Source organism: Phyllostomus hastatus, unplaced genomic scaffold (assembly GCF_019186645.2).
Source record: "Phyllostomus hastatus isolate PE091 unplaced genomic scaffold, TTU_PhHast_1.1 phas_contig_29, whole genome shotgun sequence".
NCBI classification, from domain to species: Eukaryota; Metazoa; Chordata; class Mammalia; order Chiroptera; family Phyllostomidae; genus Phyllostomus; species Phyllostomus hastatus.
This window is the reverse complement of record NW_025333835.1, coordinates 39,671,666-39,679,210: the sequence shown is the minus strand read 5'-3', so window position 1 is coordinate 39,679,210 and position 7,545 is coordinate 39,671,666. Positions and strand designations below refer to the sequence as shown.

The following is a 7,545-nucleotide window of genomic DNA, read 5'->3' as shown; positions in this document are numbered from 1 at the left end:
TATTTTTCTGAACGGCTTGAGAGTACATTGCAGATATGACATGTCTCTATCCCTGAATACTTTAGTATGTATTTCTTAAAAACAAAGATATTTTCTTACCTAAATATGATCGCCAGCGTCAGGAAATTTAACTCTCACATGACCCTTTTATGTAATCTACAGCCCATATTCCGATTTCTTCAATTGCCCCACCAGTACTCTTTAAAGAATTGACCTTCCCTAACAGGAGCCAGTCCAGGATCACATACTGCGTTAGTGGTCGCGTCTTTTCAGCCCTTCCGTCTGACACAGCTCCTCAGCTCTTTGCTTTTAGGACCTCACCAGTGTTGAGAATACAGGCCAGTCCTATACTAAAATGCTTTTATTTTGGAATGACTTTTATTTTATTTTGACTTTTATTTTGGATTATTTTGGATTGGATTTATTTGGATTGTGTTGCCTTCTGGTTAAATTCAGATTATGCATCCCTGGCTGGACTCTTACATAAGGGACCAAGCTGTGCCCTTTCTGGAGAATCACGTGATGTCTGAATGTCTTTCCTTAGTGATGCTAATCTTGATGACAAGACCAAGGCATGATGTCGTTTCTCCACTGCATACATTCTGTCTCCCCTTTGCAGCTATTAAGAATCTGTGGAGAAACGCTCTGAGACCATGCAGTGTTCCTGCTCGTCCTCTAATACCCCTCTCAGACTTAGCAGCCACTGATGATTCTGGACTGAACCAGGCTTTACTATGATGTTTGGGAAATGATGATTTCAAAGCTACCACACCCTTGACATTTCTCAGTGAGCATGAGCCAAGCCGGAATCCTCCATGCCCCTCTCCCTCCGTTGCCGTACTCATGGATTTTAATTTTATCCAAGGGGTAAATAATCTATTACTCTCTTCGTTTATTTTGATGCTCATATTACCCCAAATTTGGCCACTGGGAGCCCCTTCAAAGTGCCCTTTGATATATTCCCATTTTTTTTACACACTTCAGAAATCCTGATTAAAATCAGAGGCAAATCAAAATAAGCACTTGTGTGTGTGTGTGTGTGTGTGTGTGTGTGTGTGCTGTGCGGTCCCAGGAGCAAAGGTGAGGACACATTACCAGTTGACAGCACTTCAAAACTTTATTAGGTGTTGTAACTATATACAACACATTCTCTTTAGTTGTTTTATTCTCAGGTCTTCTCATAATTAGTTTTCATAGTTATCACAGGTAATGAGACTGGAGCTGGCTGAAATCCATGGGCTAATTTGGAAGACAGGACTGCAGCTTACCTAAAACTTCTTTCAACATGGAGCCTTTTTCAACGTCCTTCTCATTTGAACGCATTTCTGTATCATCTGCTCCTTCCCGTGATGTGTATGCAGATTTAGCCCTTGGCGCATGGAAGTTCTGACGGTTCTTCTTGCCTCCACAGTCGTGCTGGGCAAAGGCAGGTTTTCATCCAAGCTCACTGAGAATTTTCCTTCCTGTTGTCCACACTGAGGCACTAAGCTAGAGGTTTCAGACTTTCTCTGTTCACAATGTATGCGTGTCTCCATAACATTTCCCAATGCCCCAAGCCAAAAGGAATCAGGAACAGTTCCTTTTATGAAATGCTCAGGCCCAAACAACTTATTAAGTATTTGTCTAACAACTTTGTAACTCTTTGGAAAAAAATTATACACATAATTGAAAAAAACATTCTATTTTTTTTTTATTTATAAGCACTCATCATCACTTACCGATGGTATGCGTGTGCCCTTCGGGTCGTGCACAGTTTTTCAAGCCTTGGAAGCTGCCACTCTTACATCCTGTTATGCGTTTATTTTCACGGGCAATTACTTTTTATCACAACTGCTGAAAACCTAGCTTCCCAAAGAGATGATGTCACTCAAAGAAATGATCTATGGCCGAAACTATGAGCTCCCTAGTAGTGCCCCACTCGTGTCCGACATCACCACACTGCCCTCGGACAATGCAAGCCTGCGGCAGCACCGCAGGACCCCGTGCAGCACCCCGCAGGGCTTGGCTGCGCAGTTTGGGAAAGAGGACACCGAATCCCGGGAGAATCTCCTTTGTAAAACAGCGACCACAATGTATTGAGCTGATGCTAAAAATCTTTTCACTAACGGTGTAACTGGTAGAGTTCATTAGGTGGCACTAAGTTGTGGCTCTTTTTCACAGGTTATAAACTGGGCGATCACATTGTTTATTTTCCAGAAATTCTAGGGTGTTTTTAAGAGTGAAAGGATATGACCCTGACGACAGATGTAAGCTAGGACTGTTCTGGGCAAACCAGGTTGTGTGGCCACCCAGGTAATCCATGGCACCCAGCACGACACTTACATTCTGAAATCCACCTTTATTGGGCAGGTGATCATTATTACAATGTAGCTTCTATTATCTTGTACTTTGCCAAAGGATGTTATCACAATAAATTGTGAAGCACGCAGGTTATTGGTTGTGTTCTTCTTTCTCTTATTTCTCCTATCCCTTTTCCTCCATTTCCCCTCTGACCCTGGGCCTTTATCTTCTCCCCCTACCCCCACCCCCAATCCCATCAAAACTCACCTGCCACTTTCCTGCTCACCCAGGTTCAAGTCGTTCCTGCACTGTTTTGAAGAGCATGTGAAAGATAGCTACACTCACGACACACAAGAAAGCCGGTAAAAATCCTCTTATCTCTTTCTTTATGTGGGACACGCACAAGGCAGATGCCCCGAATTTCTCCTTCTTTCACTCCAAGGTCCGCAGAGCCTTCACAGATCAATATTCACCCCCAAGTTCTCTGACCTCTTTTCCCTCTTTCGCCAATGCTTTCTTTCAAATCTCAAGCTCTTCTGTACTTAGATTTGACACCACAAAGGAACTCAGAAAGCGGCTCTCCACCTTAGAGATTGCAAACACTACCAAATATTCCATCGTTTTTTCTTTCCCTTTTTTGTCCACATTCGAGTGCAACCATCCATGATGGGAAAAGAAGCAAGCAACGTATATAGATAGTGCGGCTAAACCATGGCTTGTAAAGAGCAAGACAAATTCTCGTGTAATAATTTGATGTGACAATAAAGAGGCGCTATAATTATTGAGAACGGGCGGATCAGGAAGTCGCATGAAATTCAGTAATACCTTACTCTCAACCAAGGCGAAGGCGCCGAAATAGCTCAGTTGGGAGAGCGTTAGACTGAAGATCTAAAGGTCCCTGGTTCGATCCCGGGTTTCGGCAGCTCCCCATTTTTAAAAAAAGAATTAACTAATTTATTTCTTGGAAGGGATTCAAATCTCATAGGATCTTCTGTCAGGACTAAACGGACTCAGTCATGCCAGCTGCAGTGAAAACTGAGACTAGGAGAGCGGCCACTCGGCACCGCCATTTCTGGGGCGCCTTCCAGGCGGCCATCGGGGGCGTTGCTGCGCGTGCGCGCTGCGCGGGACCGGGACCTCGGCTGGCGCGGGTCCCGTCCAGGTCTGAGCGCCCGGGAGTCCCGGTGGCACCGCCTTGCGGGCTGGGGCGAGAAAGGAGTCGATCTGTCTCGGGGGACGAGAGAGACGACTTCATCCCCAATTTCATTCCCCGAGGCGAGGCAATTTGAGAAGCCCCGCCCGCTGTTGAACCGCATGGGGGCGGCTCGGCGTTGCTGCTGGAGGCGCCGGCTGGCAGCTCGGGCGGCGTCGGCGGTTGCCTGCCCGGCGGGGAGAGGCGTGGCAGCTTTACGGCCGCGAAATTACTCCGTCTCACAGCTCGACACTTTTATTTGGAATCCAGACCAGTGGCTCGCAAAGTGTGGTGGTCCCTGGTCCAGCAGGTCCAGCTTCATCTGCGAAATCCATCTTCACAGTTAGAAATCCGTCTTCGGTGCCCCATCTCAGACGGGACAAATCACAAATTCCTGTTTCCAACGCTACGCTAGGGGTTAGATCCATTTAACTAGATATTCCTATTTCTTTTCTTAAAAAAATTAATTGTTATTCTCCTTTCTGTTCCTAAAAGAGCCTTTTACTACGACTTTTGGTGAACACATTTTTCCCGTTTGCTGTCTTTTTGTTCTGCAGGTCTGAATACAACTTTGGCATGGGTTCAAAATTAATTTTTCTTAAAGACTTTTTGCTTTCACAATAAGTGTGTGTTGGAAGTGGGACGTGCAGGGTGTCACCTTTCCTGGCTACCTGTGGGAGCCACCTCAGGGCCAAACTAGGTGGTGTGGAGTAAAGAAAGCAGAGCCCCAGACGTCTTACTCGGTGTTGTGTAGCTCCCTTAGCTGAGCCAGGCAGGACTCCGTGGCAGGAGGTCAGGGATGTAGATTAGAATTACAGGAGGAAGAAATTTTAATCTATTGGAGTAACTAGAAAATGTGTTGTACAGGTTAGTGGGGTGCTGCCTTGCTACAGATAAAAGACAGTCACTTGTTGGATTTATACATTTGGTCTTGTGCATCTTCTGGTTCCGCTGTTTTGTGAGGGAAAGGGAACTCACATTTATGAAGTACTGTGTACTCTCAGGTTATTAATTCATTCATCAGTTGGACTTTAATTAACTGAACTCCCACTAAGTGCCAGGTATTATTTGATCTTCCTAACTACCTTATGAAGTATGTATCATTATCTTTGTTTTACGTATAGCAGTTCTTTGGGATTGCAAGGATTAAATATACGTCAGGCATTGAACACCTGCCACCTCCTAAACATTACTATATATGAATGCAGTATTTGTTGGGATGCTTGGTTAAGATGAGTGTAAAAGTGGAGGTAATTGTAGGAGGAAACGAAAGGCTTTTGCTGGTTAATCAGAAGAGGCTCTGCGTGGGGAGTAGATCCTCCTGGGCCTTCAGAGGAAGATTTCTTGGATGGGGAAAGACCACACAGGATCAACCAGCTCTCCCTGGGTTCGAGTGGGAGGGGACTGGTGAAGATGCTGGAAGTGAGAGTCATTCCGACAATGTGGGGCAGAGGCCATAATCCCATGTATTTGCTCCTGGAGTAGGAGCACGTGTTATCAGCAGGAGGTTGGAGGAGCACCCCTGGTTAGAGGTTGGAAGGGGGGAAAATAGAAGGGGGGAGTTTGGGCAGGCCTCCACCAGGGGGTGGGGGAGGTTGCACACAGTGAGTTGGCCTTGTGTGTGGTAGGAATGACCAAGAAGAAGGTAGGCAGTATTTAAAAATTCGTATATACACACACACATATAATTTTCAAAATAAATATAGGTAGTATATGTAAATAATTGTTTCTTTTACTTTAGGAAGTGTAAAGAGGCAATCTGACCGCTTTTACTGCCTTTCACCGAAGGGGGAAGTGCTCGGAGAAATGGCCAACTTTGCATTTCCCGGGAGTGAGGGCTGACGGAGCCTGAACAGGAGCGCTCTCCCAGGAACCCCTCGGGCTTGGGCGGCTCCGGGATAGATCTTCACGACTCAGGGGGAGGCGAAGGGTGAGGCGTGGAAGTGTGGAGTCAGCCTTTCCTTCAGAAAAGAAATGCTTTCGATGGAAAGACCACAACCAGCATGAAACATTTATGAGTCAGTGTTCAGCCCAGTGCCCTATTAGCAGCAGAAAGGTTGTGAATGTCCTCTCGGTTCAGGCATGTATCCAGGCGGAGAGGGGGAAAGCGTCTTCTCAGATTTCCTTGGGAAGTTTTTAGAAAGAAACCTGGGAGATCTGGCTCATCTGAGAAATTTGTAAGGTGATTCACAAGCACGCCGCTAAATGACTGTTTCCTTCTTAATTATTCTGGATACTACTTTCATTTTAGGCCAGGATTATGATATAGGGAAGCTGTTGTAATTGTTAAATACAATTACACGAGATGAGCATTTAATAATTCATTGGGGCCTTTCGTGTAATCGATGGGTACGTACATTAATGTCCATTTTATTAGTCTTGGGTCCTATGTCTACTCTCTTGCATGCATAGTGGTTTGAGGTTCTTTACTTTCATGTTATATACTATGCGTCATATCTGATTTATCTGATTTATCTTATGTTGTGCCCTGGCCAGAAATACGGGTCCTGTTTGGATTTGCCTCAGATTCCAGAACTATGTGAATTCTGCACCATCATCCTTAAGATGTGGTGTCGGGATGGATTACCTTGTTTAAGCGTAGTTCACGCATCTAACTGAAGATCTTGAAGAATTGCTTGTGGTCTCCAGCTGCTGGATGCCATGTTTGCGAGAGGGCCAGCAGACACGGGGGGAGCACACAGGATAGTTTGAGCAAAGGCAAGGGCCTTCTTCCTAACAGACCCCGAGTCACACACTAGTCCCATAAATTCCAGTTTTCATGTAACAAGTTGTCTTTTTTTTAATATTTGAAACCCTTTTTTTCAAAGATTTTATTTATTTATTTTTAGAGAGGGAAGGGAGGGAGATAAAGAGAGCGAGAGAGAGAGACATCAATGTGCGGTTGCTGGGCGTCATGGCCTGCAACCCAGGCATGTACCCTGACTGGGAATCGAACCTGTGACACTTTGGTTCGCAGCCCGCACTCAATCCACTGAGCTACGCCAGCCAGGGCTATAATGAGTTGTCTTAAACAGAGCATGCAGATATTTGCCTGTTCACTACCGATCATAGTCTACAGTGCATTCAGAGCAACTCCCCCGCGCTGCCAATACTTCACTGCCCCTCTGGTTTAAAGCACCAGGAACAACCAGAGTCACCGTGTCTGGAGGGCGGTCCGTGTGCTGGGCATCCTAACAAGCACTTTTCACGTCAAACCTGTTCGTAACCCTTTGAGGGAGGAGGTGTAGCTGAGTATACATTTTTTAAATAATTGTTTTAAAGATTTTATTTATTTATTTTTAGAGAAGGAAGGGAGGGAGAAAGAGAGAGAGAGAAACATTGATGTGGGGTTTCTGGGGGCCGTGGCCTGCAACCCAGGCATGTGCCCTGACTGGGAAATCGAACCTGCAATGCTTTGGTCTGCAGCCCACGCTCAATCCACTGAGATACGCCAGTCAGGCCCGAATATACATTTTAAAAAAGTGCTATGTAGGCATGCTGTTGCAAAAAGCCAGCATAATTCTTGAGAGGTATTAAAATAGAACATTAGCTCTAGCAATAAAGTAGTAGGTCTTTTATATGTCATTAGTGAGGTGCGCGTTAGGGCATTTGGCGCAGTTTTGATGAACTCAGCTCAGGAGGAGAGGGTTAACACGGAACAAAAACACGATTAAGGGATAAGAGAATTATTTTTATGAAAGAACGAAAAAGAAAGATGTGAAATAGACTTCCTAAGATAAAAGAAAGTGAAGGGTAACTTGATTAGTGTCTTCAAATTATTGTTTCTCAAGAGCATACAGGGTCTGGCACAAGTAATGCCCCCCTTTTTTACAAAATGTTTTATTATAAAATCCTAACCATGTAATTCTGTAACATAACAGTATCACTCTCAAGCGAACCACATGACATTTTAGGTGAACTGTTCAAATTAAAACTATAAATTATTATACCTATATTGTTACCCTACCAACCACACGTAAGCAGGCGCTACTTCTGCCGGACCCTGTATAATTTTTAGGTAGATGCTGCAAGAAGGTCTGGGTTTAGATGAAGGTATGAGAAATTTTTGTTAA

The 7,545-nt window shown here is 44.8% G+C and overlaps 1 non-coding gene across 1 annotated transcript; it reads left to right on the top strand.

Moving 5' to 3' along the window:
* Positions 1-3,129: 3,129 nt before the first annotated feature.
* Positions 3,130-3,202, top strand: TRNAF-GAA. The gene has a single exon. It is a non-coding gene; the product is annotated as a tRNA-Phe (tRNA).
* Positions 3,203-7,545: the final 4,343 nt, after the last annotated feature.